Source organism: Meriones unguiculatus, chromosome 10, assembly GCF_030254825.1.
Source record: "Meriones unguiculatus strain TT.TT164.6M chromosome 10, Bangor_MerUng_6.1, whole genome shotgun sequence".
NCBI classification, from domain to species: domain Eukaryota; kingdom Metazoa; phylum Chordata; class Mammalia; order Rodentia; family Muridae; genus Meriones; species Meriones unguiculatus.
The window spans coordinates 63,923,012-63,941,184 of record NC_083358.1 but is presented as its reverse complement, the minus strand read 5'-3'; positions in this window follow the sequence as shown (position 1 = coordinate 63,941,184).

The window sequence follows — 18,173 nt, the reverse complement described above, 5'->3', positions numbered from 1 at the left end:
TCTTTAGTCAATTCCCAGCTCTGTGTCAGAACTCACAGAAATAAGACCGACAAAGTCTTCCCCAAGCTGTTACCAGTTTCTGAGTTTCTTCCCAACCTTGTCTGGAACATGAGAGACCTCACTCTGGAGCTGGGCTTACAAAGAAGCCCATCACAGAGGAGGAAGGCCTGGAGAATGCCTTGTCGCTGATTCTAGCCCCAGGAGCACTGTCCGAGAACAGGATTGTTGAGTCAGAAGTGAACTATGCTTTATACTTCTCATCGTGTCTTGAAGAAATACTACATTTGAGGGTAGAGTGAGGTTCATAGAAATGGTTGCTGAGTTTTAGATTATTAGACCTTCATAAATAACACTAGAGTTAAGTCTGCCTAGGAAGGGCAGGACCTTAATGCATGCAGTTTGAAGAGCTTAAACACAGTAACCCTTAACTTTAGAATCCACTAAACCACAGGAAGAATATGGTTAAAAGAGGTTTTCAGGTGTTACTGAACCAGGAAAACAAAAATAGGCACCTGTTAAGTGGGTGTATTTTACTAAGAAGGAACCTGACCCCAGAACAATGATTTGAAGGAAATGACTAGTGAGGCAAAAGCGTGCGTACACACACACACACACACACACACACACACCAGTATATCTCTACAAGAAGATGCATGATGTTCATCTGAACTGCCACTGGTTTTATTAAAAACTAATACTTAATAGGAACTGTAGTAAAAATTCAAGATGGAACTAAATGAGCAGACAATAGTGGTATGTCTTTCGGAATTTAAGTCAGAAAGCAGGTGCACTGTGGAAGTCCTGCTTCTGTCTGCTTGACCATTCACTGACTGACTAGTTCAAGAGTATTGACTTTGCAGCAGTCATGATACATACACACCCTGTGGGAACTCTTCACAGTGTGAAAGGAAAGAATTATGGAAAGCACTTCCCATCAGTTTATATTGCTGTGTGGAGCCAGAAAACACAGAGCTAAAATGTGGTGTGTGGAGCATTTCCCTCAAATCTGGTTCCTGCAACAAGAGTGACTGTAGGGACACAGTCTCAACAGTGTGGTAAGAAGATGTGTCTGTGGTGAGGCGACGTTTGAACAAACACTCGGGCCGTAGAAGAACAAGGTCCCCAGGTAGCTAGGAGAGGATCTTTTCAGCAAAAGGAAGCAAACCCGGAACCCAGAGGTCAAGTAGAAGCAGGGCAGACATGCTTGAAAATATAAATAAATCCAATGTGGCCGTTGGGAAAATAGTAGCTAAGATTCATGAGACAGGGAGGAGCCCTGGGTAGGTTTTGAGGAAAGAAGACATAGTTTGTTCTGTACTTTAGAGGATTCGCTGTGCTGTCATCAAGTAATGGTGAAAGAGAAGCCATGTTAGCGCTATAATTTACAAGAATGGTGATGGAGTTGTTGGTGTGATGACATTAGGTGAAAGGTCTTGATTCTGGATACATTTTGAAGTTAGAATGGTAGGTTAGCCACACAGATTCGTCAAGAGTAGGAAAGGAAAAGAGGTGTTTCTTGCCCTAAGGACAGGAAGAAGTAAGTTCTCGCTGAGATGGGAAGCATAGTTGGGGGAGTAGACTGTGTGTGCTTCTGTGGTCTGAGTATTTATAGTGTGTGTGTGTGTGTGTGTGTGTCTGTCTGTCTGTCTGTCTGTCTGTCTGTCTCTGTGTGTATGGGGAACATCAACTGGAAAGAAAAGATCAGGAGCTCAGTTTGTGATAACTATAGGTAAGGGTTGATTCTATGCCAGATCATTACAAAGACAAAGTTGTAAAGAATTAAATATTTGCCATACCTTTGAGAACAGGAAGAGAATAAATACTTTGAATAAAAACACTGCATGGCAATCCCCATCAAATTACCAACACAATTCTTTACAGAGCTTGAAAGAAAAATTCTTAACTGCATATAGAATAACAAGAAACCCAGACTTGCTAAAACAATCCTCTCCAATAAAAAGATCTTCTGGAGATATCTCCATCGCTGATCTCAAGCTGCACTATAGAGCAACAGTAATAAAAATGGCATGGTATTGGCATAGAAGCAGAAAAGTAGATTAATGGAACTGAAGAGAAGACCCAGAAATAAACCCAAATGCCTATGAAAACTTGATTTTTGACAAAGAAGCCAAAACCATTCAATGGAAAAAAGACAGCATCTTCAACAAATGGTGCTGGTCCAACTGGATGTCTACATGTAGAAAAATGAAAATAGATCCCTACTTATCACCTGCACAAAACTGAAGTCCAAGTGGATCAAAGACCTCAATATAAAACCAGATACACTAAATCAGTTAGAATAAAAAGTGGGGAAGACCTTGGAACTCACTGGCACAGGAGACAACTTCCTGAACAGAACACCAACAGCACAGGCTCATGATAAATGGGACCTCATGAAACTGAAAAGCTTCTGTAATGCAAAAGACATTGTCAGAAAGGTGGATCAATGGAACTGAATAGAAGACCCAGAAATAAACCCACACACCTATGAATACTTGATTTTTGACAAAGAAGCCAAAACCATTCAATGGAAAAAAGACAGCATCTTCAACAAATGGTGCTGGTCCAACTGGATGTCTACATGCAGAAAAATGAAACTAGATCCATGTTTATCACCCTGCACAAAACTAAAGTCCATGTAGATCAAAGACTTCAATATAAAACCAGATACTCTAAATCGATTAAAAGAAAAAGTGGGAAAGACCCTAGAACTCATTGGCACAGGAGACAACTTCCTGAACAGAACACCATCAGCACAGGCCCTAAGAGCAACAATCAATAAATGGGACCTCATGAAACTGAAAAGCTTCTGTAAAGCAAAAGACACTGTCATTAGAACAAAAGGACAGCCTACAAATTGGGAAAGGATATTCACCAACCCTACTTCTGACAGAGGGCTGATATCTGGAATATATAAAGAACTAAAGAAGTTAAAAGGCAATAATCCAAGTAACCCAATTAAAAAATGGAGTATGGAGCTAAACAGAGAATTCTCTGTAGAAGACTATAGAATGGCAGAGAAACACATACGGACTTGTTCGACATCCCTAGCCATCAGAGAGATGCAAATCAAAATGACCCTGAGATTTCAGCTTACACCCATCAGAATGGCTAAGATCAAAAACTCTAGAGATAACGCATTCTGGAGAGGCTGTGGAGAAAGGGGAACACTCCTCCATTGCTGGTGGGAATATCAACTGGTACAACCAGTATGGAAATCAATCTGGCACTTTCTCAGACAATTAGGAATAGTGCTACCTCAAGATCCAGCTATACCACTCCTAGGCATATATCCAAAAGAAGCTCAAGTACAGAACAAGGACATTTGCTCAACCATGTTTGTAGCAACTTTATTCATAATAGCCAGAACCTGGAAACAACCCAGATGTCCATCAATGGAGGAATGGATACAGAAATTATGGTACTTTTACACAATGGAATACTACTCAGCAATTAAAAACAAGGAAATCATGAAATTTGCAAGCAAATGGTGGGGTCTAGAAAAAAATCATCCTGAGTGAGGTATCCCAGAACTGGAAAGACACACATGTAATATACTCACTTATATAGACCTATAAGATAGGATAAACATACTAAAGTATGTATACCTAAAGAAGATAAACAAGAAAGAGGTCCAGGGGTAAGATGATCAATCCTCACTTAGAAAGACAAAGGGGATGGACATTGGAAATAGGAGAAAACAAGTAACTAGACAGTAGCCTACCACAGAAGGCACCTGAAAGACTCTACCTAGCAGTGTATCAAAGCAGATGCTGAGACCCATAACCAAGCCTTCGGCAGAGTGTAGGGAATCATATGAAGAAAGGAGGAATTAGTATTTCCTAGAGGAGACAGGGATCCCCACAAGGTCCAAATATATCTGAGCACAGGGGTCTTCTATGAGACTGTTTATCTAACCAAGGACCATGCATGGATATAACCTACAAACCCTGCTCAGACATAGCCCATGGTAGCTCAGTATCCAAGTGGGTTCCCTAGTACGGGAGACAGGAATTGTTTCTGACATGAACTCATGAGCTTCCCTGCCACACTAACTCCAGAGTCTATATGAGCATAAAAATGTGCTATATAAACATAAAATTATGCTGTTAAGACGAGGAGACACGTTTTCTACGGGAATCCGCTCCCTGGAAGTCCCTGGATGTTCCCCCTGGCCATCTACACCAAAAAGATGTACTCTGAAAATCCTTTTTCAGATGAAGGATTAAATGAGCCTTTTGATTTTTCTCTATGATTCCTGGTACAGCACAACTAACTATTCAAGGAAATATACTTTTGATAGATTATTAAAAGCTTTAGCAAGAATAGAGTAAAAGAAAAATAAGTAATGAACTGGATTTAGTATTAGAAAGCATTATAAGAATAGAAAAAGAAATAATGGGCTCCTTCTTAGGAAAAAAAATAGCATAAGCAAGTACAGCAGGCTTGAGCATGCCTCCCTTTAGCGTCTTATTTCTAAGGAAGGTTATAAATCTTTAGCAAGACTTATGGGAGGATGGTTGACCAAGGTGTATTTAGACTTTAATGTGGAAAAAGACTTTGGCAGGTATTTGACTTGGCTTGGAGGATTATTAGAGCTCTTGACTTTCCCCTTCACTAGTCAGTGATAATGAAACCACAGTTTGAAGTTTTTGTTTCTTGTTTGTGTTGATCAGAAAGTTTCTAGGCTGAGATTTCTTGTGGGCACTGCTTTACGCTTGGCTACACTTTCCAGTTAAAACATAAACTTTGTATCCTTGGTAAAAGTTTGAATGTTCTGGAAAGCATGCCAACTTTAAGGTGCTTCCTTATGAAATCACTATAAAATTGTTAGCCTGACTTCAGTAAAATTACAATAGAGTCAAAGTGATCTCGGTGTCATCTCTGTCTGTCACTTGCCTGAAAAGGTGCCTTCCTGATATCCAAATATCCTGATTCTCCCACGAACGCAGGGAGCCTGGCTGGGCTGGTCCATGGCATTTCTCCTCCCCCCTGAGGGAGGAGCAGCCTTGCTAGGCCACAGATAAGGACATTGCAACCATCCTGAAGATACCTGATAAGCTAGGGCCAGACGGAAGGAGAGGAGGACACCCCCTCTCAGTGGACTCGGAAGGGAGCAGGGAGGAGATGAGGGAGGGAGGGGAGGATTGGAAGGGAAAGAGGGAGTGGGCTATAGCTGGGATACAAATGAATGTATAAAATTATTTAAAAATAAAAAATATTAATATAAAAAATTAAATATTTTATTAAAAAAAAAGACAGTGTCAGCAGAACAAAACGACAGCCTACAGACTTGGAAAGGATATTCACCAACCCTATATCTGACAGAAGGCTGATATCCAGAATACACAGAGAACTAAAAAAATTAAAAAGCAACAAATCAAGCAATCTGATTAAAAAATGGGGTACGGAGCTAAACAGAGAGTTCTCTGTAGAAGAATATAGAATGGCAGAGAAACACTTAAAGAGATGCTCAATATCCTTAGCCATCAGAGAGATACAAATCAAAACGACTCTGAGATTTCACCTTACACGCGTCAGTATGGCAAAGGTTAAAAACTCAAGTGACAACACATGCTGGAGAGCTTGTGGAGAAAGGGGAACACTCCTCCATTGCAGGTGGGAATGCAAACTTGTACAACCACTTTGGAAGTCAATCTGGCACTTTCTCAGACAATTAGGAACAGTGCTCCCTCAAGATCCAGCTATACCACTCTTAGGCATATATCCAAAAGAAGCTCAAGTACAGAACAAGGACATTTGCTCAACCATGTTTGTAGCAGCTTTATTCGTAATAGCCAGAACCTGGAAACAACCCAGATGTCCATCAACAGAGGAAGAGATACAGAAATTGTGGTACATTAACACAATGGAATACTACTCAGCAATTAAAAACAAGGAAATCATGAAATTTGCAGGCAAATTGTGGGACCTAGAAAAGATCATCCTAAGTGAGGTATCCCAGGAGCAGAAAGACACACATGTTATATACTCACTTATATAGACCTATAAGATAGGATAAACGTACTGAAATCTATATACTTATAGAAGATAAACAAGAAAGAGGACCCGGAGTAAGATGATTAATCCTCACTTAGAAAGACAAATGGGATGGACATGGGAGTAGGAGAAAACAAGAAACAGGACAGGAGCCTATCACAGAGGGCCCGTGAAAGACTCTACCTAGCAGTGTATCAAAGCAGATGCTGAGACTCACAACCAAACCTTCAGTAGAGTGCAGGGAATGATATGATAAAAGGGGGAGTTAATATGACCGGGAGAGGACGGGAGCTCCACAAGGACCAAATATATCTGGGCACAGGAGTCTTTTATGAGACTGTATCTCCAACCAAGGACCATGTATGAATATAACCTAGAACCCCTGCTTGGATGTAGCCCATGGTAGCTCAGTATGGAAATGGGTTCTCTAGTAAGGAGAACAGGAACTATTTCTAACATGAACTCAATGACTGGCTCCTTTACCTCTCCCCGAGGAACAGCCTTGCTTGACCACAGAGAAGGACATTGCAGCCAGTCCTGAAGATACCTGATAAGCTAGATTCAGATGGAAGGGGAGGAGGACCTTCCCTATCAGTAGACTTGGAAAGTGACAGGGAGATGAGGGAGGGAGGGTGGGATTGGGACGGAATGAGGGAGGGGGCTATGGCTGGGATACAAAGTAAATAACCTGTGATTAATATTAAAAAAATAAAAAATATTTTAAAAAATAGTTGGAAATGAAAAAAAAAAGAATTAAATATTTACCTGTGTTTACACACACACACACACACACACACACACACACACACACACACTTTCTAAAGATCTTGAGCTTGATATTAAGTTGTCAGGCTTTTTTAATTGAGTTTAATGGTGGTGACAGAGAAAGAGGGAAAAGGTGAAGGTGAAGACAGGACAGAAGAGTTAGAAGGAATCTGTAACCCTTCCCCTCCCCTCTGCCCCTTCTGCTGAGGTTGCTTCATGGAGGAGTGCTGCCCCTTCCTCACTCACAGGAGCCCTGGTTTCTAATAACTCCAAACACTTCCACTTCTGCCCCTGTTCCGGGGCCATGGTATTTGTTATACACAGTTTTTATCTTGGTGCTTTTGCATTTTCTCTTCCAACACTGATACCATAAATTCTGTTCTTTAAATTCTATCTCTAATATGCCTAGTAACCTTTTCTGCTTGGTGCACTGCAAACACAAAGCATGAAGCCATCACAATATAAAATATCTATATATTTATATTTATTTAAAAACTAACAGGCTCCACTTTTTCCCATTGAAACTCATACATGGGAGTTATGTGCAGAGTATATTGCATTTTACACTCACAGTACAATCACTTTTGAGATAGTTGGGGTAGGGACTTCACAGAAAACAGAGAAAGCCCAGAGTGTGAGGAAAAGAATGCCTACGAGTTTGGCTATAAGGGGAAAGTTGCATATTTTGAATTATGAATGCCACAAAGCGGCAGGCATGGCAGTGAAAATGTGTGAGCTACTACATCAAGGGTGGGGCTCCTGGGTAGATAAACACATTATGTTATTAAGGGATTATTATTCCTCCAATCTCCTTAGCACGGCCTCAGCTAAAATGGCTTTCCTGAGAAGGGATTGCTTGGCATATGATTAGTAGACCTAGTTGGAGTAACTCTTATGGGATGGGGGAAGAGTATGCAATGTTCCAATCTTTGGGGGAAATTAAAATGTCATGTCTCTTCCCAGAGCCAGAGTTCAAACTCAGGTTCCATTCTTTTGACTAAAAGAAAGAAGGTTTAACTTAATGGCCCTAAACATAGTCCTGATAGCTCTACAACAAGCTGTTATAAAGCTTTAGGAAGAACATTTGTAATGCTTCCTGTAAAGGAATTTTAATCCAGCAATGTGGCTGTGAGGGAGAGAGAGTTGACTTTAGTTTGGTTGAGTTCGTCTGAGGCAGTTGACATCAGTTCAGAGCACAGCAGTTGAGTTCTGGCAAGTGCAGTGCATGGAGTTCAGAGGCAGTCCTTCCAATCAGAAGCTGAAAGAAGCCAGTTTGAATCAGTCAGCTTGGAGACAAGTTTGAGCTAGAACAGCTAAGTTGAACCAGCCAGCCAGAGTTCAAAAAGAGCTAGAAAGGAAGAGTTTATGCAGCAATATGTCTCAGAGGCGGAAACATCCTAGGCTTAGGTTAGCAGACACAAGCTAAAAACTGTAGCCTTCAAGATCTGGGCTTGCAGAAGATTGGATTGTATGGAGGCTAGAAGCTTCCACGCTTAGGCCTAGGGATAGTTAGTAATGCTTTGGCTCAGCCCAAGTCAGGTAGTCATAAAGTTTCGGCATCAGTTTCATATCATTACTGCAACTGAGGAAATAAAAGTAACATTTACATTTTACAGTTTCCCATTCTGTTGTTACCATGGAAACAGAAGGTGAGGTCCAAAGGATACCATAAGGAAAATCTTCAATGAACTCCAAGCTTGCCAAAGTCTGTTTAGCTGTGAACAGTCCTATATAACAGTTTTAGAAGGAATAGATACAATTTCTCTTTTTTACTCTTTGGTGTAAACATAGCTATAGTGCCTGAAGCTTTCAATAAATGGAATTTTATTGGTTTCTGTGTCATTATTTGGGAGTTAGAGTAGGCATAGAAAAATAGATATGTAGATACTAGATATGTAGGGATGGTTCAACATATGAAAATCTGTCAATGTAATCCACCATATAAATAAACTGAAAGAAAAAAGCCCCACATGATTCATCTCATTAGATGCTGAAAAAGCCTTTGACAAAATCCAACACCCCTTCCTTATAAAAGTCTTGGAGAGATCAGGGATGGACATACCTAAAAATAATAAAGGCAGTATACAGCAAGCCAATAGCCAACATCAAATTAAATGGAGATAAACTCAAAAACAATTCCACTGAAATAATGGACAAGACAAGACATTCACCATACCTATTCAACATAGTACCTGAAGCTCAGCTAGAGCAATAGGACAGCTAAAGGAGATCAAGGGGATCCAAATTGGAAAGAAAGAAAAAAGTCAAAGTATTTCTAGTCACAGACTGTATGATGATATGCATAAATGACCCCCAAATTCTACCAGGGAAATTCTACAGCTGATAAACACCTTCAGCAAAGTGGCTGGATACAAAATTAACCCCCAAAACAACAACAAAAACATACAAACAAACAAACAAATGAACAAACAAAATCAATAGCCCTCCTGTATACAAATGACAAACAGCCTGAGAAAGAAGTTAGGGAAACAACGCCTTTCACAATAGCCACAAATAATACAAAATATCTTGGTGTAACTCTAACCAATCAAGTAAAAGACCTGTATCAGAAGAACATCAAGTCTTTGAAGAGAGAAATTGGAGAAGATGACAGAAGATGGAAAGGTCTCCTATGTTTGTAGATTGATAGGATTGACATAGTAAAAATGGCCATCTTACCAAAAGCAATTTACAGAATAAAGTCAATGCCCATCAAAATTCCAACACATTTTTTACAGACCTCAAAAGAACAATACTCAACTTCATATGGAAAAACAAAAAACTTACGGTAGCTAAAACAATCCTGTACAATACTATCACTGATTTCAAACTGTGCTGCAGAGCTATAGTAATAAAAATTGCATGGTACTGGAATAAAAACAGACAGTTTGATAAATGAAATTGAATCAAGGACCCAGAAGTAAATCCACACCTTTATGAACACTTGATTTTTTGACAAAGAAGGCAGACTTATACAATGGGGAAAAAAGCATCTTCAACAATAGTGCTGCTCTAACTGGATGCTGGCATGTAGAGGAATGAAAATAGATCAGCCTACACAAAACTCAACTCCAAGTGAATTAAAGACTGCATTATACAACCAGATACACTAACCCTGATAGAAGATAATGTTAGGAAGAGCCTTGAATGTATTGGCCCAGGAGACAACTGCCTGAACAGAACAATAATTCCCCAGGCACTAAGACTGATAATTAGTAAGTGGGACCCATGAAACCAAAAAGCTTCTGTAAGGCAAAGGACACTGTCTAAAGGACAAAAGGACAGTCTGTGGAATGGAAAAATATCTTCACCAACTACCCATAAGACAGAGGTCTGATATCCAAAATATATAAAGAACTCAAGAAACTAAACATCAACAAACCAAATAATCCAATTAAAAAATGGGGTACAAATCTAAACAAAATTCTCAACAGAGGAATCTCAAATGATGGAGAAACACTTAAGGAAATGTTCACCATCAGAGAAATGCAAATCAAAATGACTCTGAGATTCCATTTTACACCTGTGAGAATGGCTAAGACCAAAACCACTAGTGACAGCTCATGCTGGCAAGAATGTGGAACAAGGGAAACATTCCTTCATTGCTGGTGGGAGTGTAAACTTGTACAACCACGTTGGAAATCAATATGGAGATCTCCCAGAAAATTGGGACTCAACCTACCTCCACTCCTGTACCACTCCTGAGCATATACCCCAAAAGATGCTCCACCTTACCACAAAGACACTAACTCAACTTTGTTCATAGCAGCATTATTTGTAACAGCCAGAAACTGGAAATAACCTAGATGTTCATCAACCAAAGAATGGATAAAGAAAATGTTGTACATTTACACAATGTAGGATTACTTAGCTGTTAAAAAAAAACATAACATGATGAAATTGCAGGCAAATGAATATAACTAGAAAAAGTCATCTTGAGTGAGGTAACCTGTAGACTCAGATTTTTCACCAGACCTACTTTATTCAGGGTTTTTAAACACCTTTGCTTCCCTTCCAACTCCCCCCCCCCAACTTTAGATAGGAGATTAGTAGGGAAAAGAAGTATAGACCTCTTTTATCTACTTCCTGCTGATTAGGTCCCATGAATCTTTATCCTGAAGTAGTCATCAGGATGCCAGCAGTCCAGTCCAAAGGCCAACACCAAGCAGCAATATGAATCAGCATGACAAGTCAGGGAAAACCGAAAGACTCAGTTGGATTGCCCCAAGAAGTTCTCTGGAACGGGTCTCTCTGCAAAGTTGTGTCGAAGGACAAAGATCAGTGCAGCAATGTCAATCCAAAAAGCCCAGCATCACTGTGAGTGGGCCTCTATATGTCTCCTCTCCTCAAATTTCACCCATAGATGTTCTGAGCTGGCCAAAGTCACGCCCCTGGCGTGAGAGAGAGATCACAGCAAAATATCACGCGTCCTTTCACAAGCCAACCTCCAGCAAAATTCACATGCCAAGCTTGCGGAAAAACATCACATGACAAAACTGAGTCTTCAAAGAAACCAGAAACGTACACATCAATAACCCATACCCAGAAAGACAAACATGGTACATACTCACTTATAAATGGACATAAACTGTAAAGTAAAGAATAATTATGCTACAATATACAGACCCAGACAAGCTAAGGAGCAAGGAGGGCTCAAGGTGGGGTACACGAATCTCCCCGGGATGGGTAATAGAATAGATGTTGTGGGTAGGTTGGGATTGGGACAGGAGGGATCAGGTGTGGGGAGAATGGCGAGAGAAAATACTGAGACAACTGAAATTGGGAAGCATTTGGGGATAAGGTAACTAGCTTAGACTCCTAGTAATGGGAGCTAAGAAGCCTGAACTGGCCATCTTCTACAACCAGGCTAAACTTCCAGTGAAGGCACTGGGACACCAACCCAGCCATAAAAACTTCAAACAAGTTTTTGAAGTTGCCCTGCCAGCAAGATGTGCTAGGGTAAAGGAGGCACAAAAAATTGTGGAGATGGCCAGCCAATGATTGGTCCAGGTTGAGACTCACACCGCTAGAGGGAGCTAATGCCTGATACTTCTTGGATGGCCGGGAACCAGAGGCTGGTTAGCCCAGACACCCAAGATAGAAACAAACAGGACTGGCGAAACAAAATAAACCAAAACAAAAAACCCAACAACCAAAACCAACCAACCAACCAACCAACCAACCAACCAACCAACCAACCAACCAACCAACCAACCAACCAACCAGTCAATTAATGATCCCTAATGATCTTCTGCTATACTCATGGACCGCAGCCTAGCATAATTGTCAGCATAGAGGTTTCTCCAGCAACTGAAGAAAACAAACGCAGATCCACAGCCAACCATTAGGTGAGCTTGGGGCATCCTTCGAAAGAGGGGGAGGAAGGACTGTAGGAACCAGAGTGGTCAAGCACACCGCAAGAAAACTCACAGAATCAACTAACCCGAGGCCCATCAGGGCTCACAGAGACTGAACTGACAGTCGTGAGCCTGCTTGTGTCTGACTTGGGCCCTCTGCGTATATGTTATGGTTGTCTAGTTTGGTCTTCTGGCGGGGCTCCTAACATGGGAATGCAGGCTGTCTCCAACTCTTTTGCCTGATTTTGGTACCTTCTTTTTTTTTTTTTTTTTTTCCCACTGAGTGGCCTCATCCAGCCATAGCATGAGGAAAGGTGCCGAGAGTTAATGCAACTTGGTATGTCACGTTTGGTTGATTTCCATGGAGGCTTATCATTTCTGAAGATAAACGGAGGAGGAGTGGATGAGGGAGAAGGGGAGGAGAAACTGCATTCAGAAGGGAATATATGAGAGAAAAATAAACAAAAAAAAATAAGTAAATAAAATGGGTTGGATGCCCTTGGTTTTCCGGTATTGAAACGAGGAGACAATGGGTAGAAAATAATGTTTTGGGAAACTGAGTTTCATCTCAGACACAGGACAGCTCACAATGGGACTTGAGGTGGAATATCTGTGGCCCAGTTCAAAGGTCAGCATGTAAGTAGATATACCTTAACTCTGACACCAATGATTTTTCAAATATACTCCGAGTACTCAGCAGTGGGGTCAGATTTTGCTTTTGCCCCAATAACTTGCTTGATGACCATTTTTCTCCCTTCACAAAAACATTAGGAGACAAGTGACTTGACTATATATAGATGGTGTAACAGCTCTTTTGTGACTTTCCATATCATTCTTTGTTATTCTTCCCCAGATAATTTCTCCTCCCTTTTATTGCAAAATTGCTCTCTTACTTTATTCTCTTACCTAAACCACGTGTCCACAAACTTCTTCTATAAAATGTCTTGAAGGAAATAATTTGGTTTGTGACACATGCAGGAAGGAAATAATTTGGTTTGTCGCTCTGTGTTCTTGTATCATAATACCAGCGCGGACAACATGTACATGAATGGAGACACTTGTGTTTAAATAAAACTTTATTTACCAAACAACAAACAGAGAGATTTGGTCTACATGCCAGAGTCTGCAAATCCCACTATAAATCATGACTCATTTTCCTCTTTAAACAGTTTAGTAAAATTCCCATTTATTTTATCTCAGATACCTTAAGGACATACTACTGTTGTCTACTCATTTAGTTCCTTCTTAGCTTTTTACTGAAGTTCCTATTAAGTATTATTTTTTAATAAAACCAGTGGCAGTTCAGATGAACACCATGCATCTTCTTGTAAAATATGTTGACACAAACATGCATGTATGTGTGTGTGAATGCGTGTGTGTGTTTGACTTAATAGTCATTATTTTCCCTTAAATTGTTTTGGGATCAGGTTCTTTCGTAGTGAAATATACCCATTTAACATTTCTCTGTTTTTGTTTATGGTTCAGTAATACCTGAAAATATATTTTAGCCATATTCTTGCCTATAGGTTAGCTGATTCCACAGTTAAAGGTTATCATGTACAAGATCCTTAAACCTCAACATGATGACTTTGCTGCACATCTCTACTTCTGTGGAGTTTTATAAGTTCTAGTTGCCACTGAGGTTAAACTAAGGCTTTTGTTTGCTGGCTTTTGAGATTTCTTTATTGTGAATCAATACAATTAATAAGGCTGAGACTCATAATTTTATAATTGTATTAGCTGTTACCATCTGAAATCATTTTCTTGTTGTTAGATCACATTTCTTTTCTTTTCTTTTCTCCATTCCTAATTTTCTTCCTTGGAAATTTCTGTTAACTGTTTAGTTTGTCCCCCCTCCCCAAAAGGATGATGCTCAGGTGAGGTACTATTTGGGCATTTTGGAATGGGATCAATCTATTTTGTATAAGAAAAGGAAACAGCCTTTGGGAGATTGAGAGCAGGAGTGTGGTCCTCAGCTACAGCACCCCTAGCGAGCTGACACACTGGGGTAAAAATGCTTACCTTCATTATTTCCATTATAATCTGCTTAGCAAATTTTCTTGTCATCCAGTACAAAAAGAAATGTGAACAGAATCCAAAGTCTCATAGTTATTTTCATTTTCTGTTCAAAATATTAAATAATTAGTATTAGATTAAAATGCAGCAAGGTTGTTAAAACCGTAAAACAAGTGTAAGTAAAGCCCTAAACTTACTGATTTTCCAGTGTACTTATTTTTCTGGGTCAGAGGTTTCTTCTGGGTTGGAGAACCCTCAAGATAACAGTCCAATATGGTGTGGAGATGTTGTACCCCGCTGATGACCACAACAAGGGCAACGCGTGTGACGGTGATGAGAGCCCCCGTTCCAGAAGCCATGCCTCCAGAATTCTGGGAGGGAATTTCTATTGAAAGCTCAGGTGCAAAGAGCAAAATTCCTCTGTGAAAAGTGAAAATAAAGTGCAATTTCCAACTCTGTTGCATCTGTTCATTCAATGACTACCTTTTGTCCACTGACACGGGCTGAATGTGAGGGAAGGCAGCCGGGATGTCCTTGCCATCAGAAAAGTCATGATTCTTGCAATGCATTGTTCTGCTTTTTAGAAAGAAGACAGTAAATAGTCAGGCAAGCAAACAAAATATTTCAATCTCTGCTAAGCACTGTAAGGGAACAGGAGACAATGTCATGCGTATGTATAGAAAGGAGACCCTCTCTGGACAGAAATACTTCCCTGAGGGATTCAGAATTAAGCTAAACTTTCAAGATGTACAATGTACTCAGAAAACAAATGATAAAAATGACTTCTAGGTAGAAGGATTTTGTGCAAAACTCCAGGTTGGGGGAGTGTCTGGTATGGTTGTTTCTGGGTGCGGGTCTGTGGTAAATTGGAGGTAAACTGGCCTTAGAAGCAGGGGGCAGCCTGTGTCAGATAGTGCAGACTGGCTTTTATTCTGAGAAATAAAAAGTGCAACTGTTGAGCAAGTGATAGAATTATTCAGTGTGTGTGGTGTGTGTGTGTCTGTGTGTATTAAAAGTCACTGTGTCTCTCACAGGGAATAAATTGAAAATAGTGACTTGAATTTATGACAAGCCATCTACATTCTACGGGTAGTCTGATCCCAGAATGATGTCAAACAAACACGTGCTACACACCAACTCATAAACAGCCACAAGCCAGGGTGGTTTTTGGAATCTGACTCAGGAGGTTTCACTCTCCAAACTGAATGCACTTCCATGTGTTATCTTTTTAAACAGCTTGACAGGATTGTTCTCCCAGCAGGAAAAGACACTCGAGTCAAAGTTCTGCTCTTTGTTAAGGCTAATGGAAACTGAAAGCAACCGAACCTCTCCTGTAACTTGCCCATTTCTAGGAAATCAGTTGTTTTTCTCCAGTAACAAAATGGGAATGTATTTTTTTTTTTTTTTTAGTCTAAAGAGACAGCCAACTACAAAATCAAAGTTCAAGGGCAATTAAACTACTTACCCCTGTCATATTACTTTTCTGTCTCTTGCATATGTTTGATCTCTCTCTCCCACCCCCTGTGTGTGTGTTTATGCTCATGTGTGTAAGGTGCAGCCGTAAGTGTGCCACGCTCACGTGCCAGGGCTGCTTTCCACCTTGTTTAAGGAAGGGTTTTCTGCTTCCTCTGTCATATGATTTGCTCCTGGCCCCACAAGTTTCTGAGGACTGTCTTATCTGCTTGCTATTTTTGCATTAATGCTGGGATTGCAGGTGCACGCTGAAGCAGGTGGCTTTTCTGTGGGTTTCGGAGCCTTAAACTCAGGTCCTCACTTTACATGGCAAACAGTTTACCTACTGAGCTATATGTCACCAGAGGAACTTTTGAAGACCATTTTTAGACACATTCTTCCACTGAGAACGTCTGTAGTTCCTATTCCAGGGAAAAACAAACAAACAAACAAAAACAAACAACTTCCTGGCATGGATGGTGCTTCTGGGAACTTGGCCAAAGCCTTGGAACCATCACCGTGTCTGTTCAGTGGCAGTTGTGTTCCTGTCCTCCACAGGCTTCCACAGTGAGGATGTCAGTGATGCTTCCAGTTTTGGCTGTTCTCATCCCTCATCCCCATTGCTGGACATGGAAAAACAGGTAAAGACAAAATCAGAAGCTTGTTATTTTCAAACATAACCTGACAAATCTTGTCGTTGCTCTCAAGACAGCAGGAAGCAACATTTTTGAACACAGTGTCCCCATTCCTACATCAACACCGCTTCCTAAGTTTGTAGTTTTTTGATTAAACAAAAAGGGAGGAATGTTAGCGTACAGGGGAGTCTGACTAGCCTGCCTTTCAGGGCCCCAGCAACCTCTGATGTCATCACCTGCCACTTCAGCCAGGTGAGTCATCAGGTGTGAGCTTGATAAGAGGGCCCTGCCAGCCTCCCCAGATCTCTCACTCCCTCTCTCTGTCTCTCTCAGTCTCGTTCTCTCTCTGCCATGGGTCCCCTCCTCTCTGTCCCCTCCCTTTTCCCACAACAAACCTCCTTTACACCAGATATGGTGCATGGCATATTGATCATTATTATGACAGGTCACCCTTAGGGTGACCCTTTTGTGAGAAGAAGGGGAGAGGGAATGGAGGGATGAGTGCATGAGGACAGGCCTGAGGGGAGAGGAGTGGAGGGGGCTGGGATCAGGCTGTGAAGACATTGAAAATTTTTAAAGAATCCCTTAGACGCACACCCTCACTCTGAAGTGCTGCTGCTCTCCCGTCTGAGGGTAGAAAGCCTTTGGAACAGCCCAGTTGTTTACACTTCTATAGAAAGGGCTGCCTGTGTTATCAGAGCGTGCCACACATTAATCACTGCTCTTCTTACCTCTTCCCACCTCTACACCTAGTGCTTTAGAGGTGCCTCTGCTGAAAGCTAAACGCTGTTTTGAATCACTTTACTTTCTATTTCAGCTTTGGAGCAGAATGTTACTGCTCTGAGCTTATATAAACAGGGATACAGACAAGCAGAAGGAAGTGTTGCTGGGTGTGAGAGCTCCGGCTATAGGAGCTGGAGCAGGTAAACTCTCTCTCTCTCTCTCTCTCTCTCTCTCTCTCTCTCTCTCTCTCTCTCTTTTGACTTGATTTCTGACTCAAAGAGGCAGTTGAAGAAAGGGCACCAAGGACAGGTTACTTATGTTTTGTTTGTGGTTCAAGCTTCCCCCATAACAACAAATGCAGGGTGGCGTTGTTCTGGCTGCTCCAGCTGGCCTCAGGAGAAGCTTCCCTTCTTGTCTCACCAGATCCTGCTGCGTCTCTGGATCATAAAGCAAAGGCTGTCGCTACCAAGAAGCTTATAGGCAACTGTGATCTGAAGAGAGTCTGTCTATCTTCCTGAGAGTTAGACTCCACAGAACAGAGTCTGCAAATATCAACGTATCCCATGTCCACGTGGCTGAACCTCATTAGCTGTGTATAACCATAGTGCAGAAGTCTGCGTGTGTGAGGCATTTACCTGTGTTTCCTTGTCCCGATAGTGGACAACAGTGTTGTCTCCAGGACCTGTTAACATACAGCTATTTTGTCCCGGATTCTAAGAAGGTGGAGGAAGTAGAGCTTTGTTGAACACCATTGAAGGGAAGGCTATTTCTTCTTGGTGAGGCATAGATATTTTATGGAACTATTTTTAAAATTATTTTAATCCACTCTGCTACTTGAGTTTTGCTCAAAAGAATTGGACTTGGCTCACATCATTAGTCTTGAGGGAAAACATGGCACTCCAAACTGCACCAAATGGTATAAGATTACAAATATACATGATTGTTCCCTTTCTTAGGAGTTCATCCAAATGAGCCTGTCAATCACCTGGGCAGGAAAATGCCCCTCAAAAAGCTGTCACTTCAAACACTTGTTATACTTGCAGGTGTATTAAGATGTAAGAAGTAACTATTCTCCCAATGAGATACTTATTTACCCCAGAAGCCCCTCCCCTAATGTAGATGCTAATAGACTCTCAGAGAGTATAACTTTTTCTTTCCCCGCTTTCCATTTTCTTATATTGGATGCCAGTCAAAGTCCTCAGCCTGCTGCCCTGAAGCTCTAGGA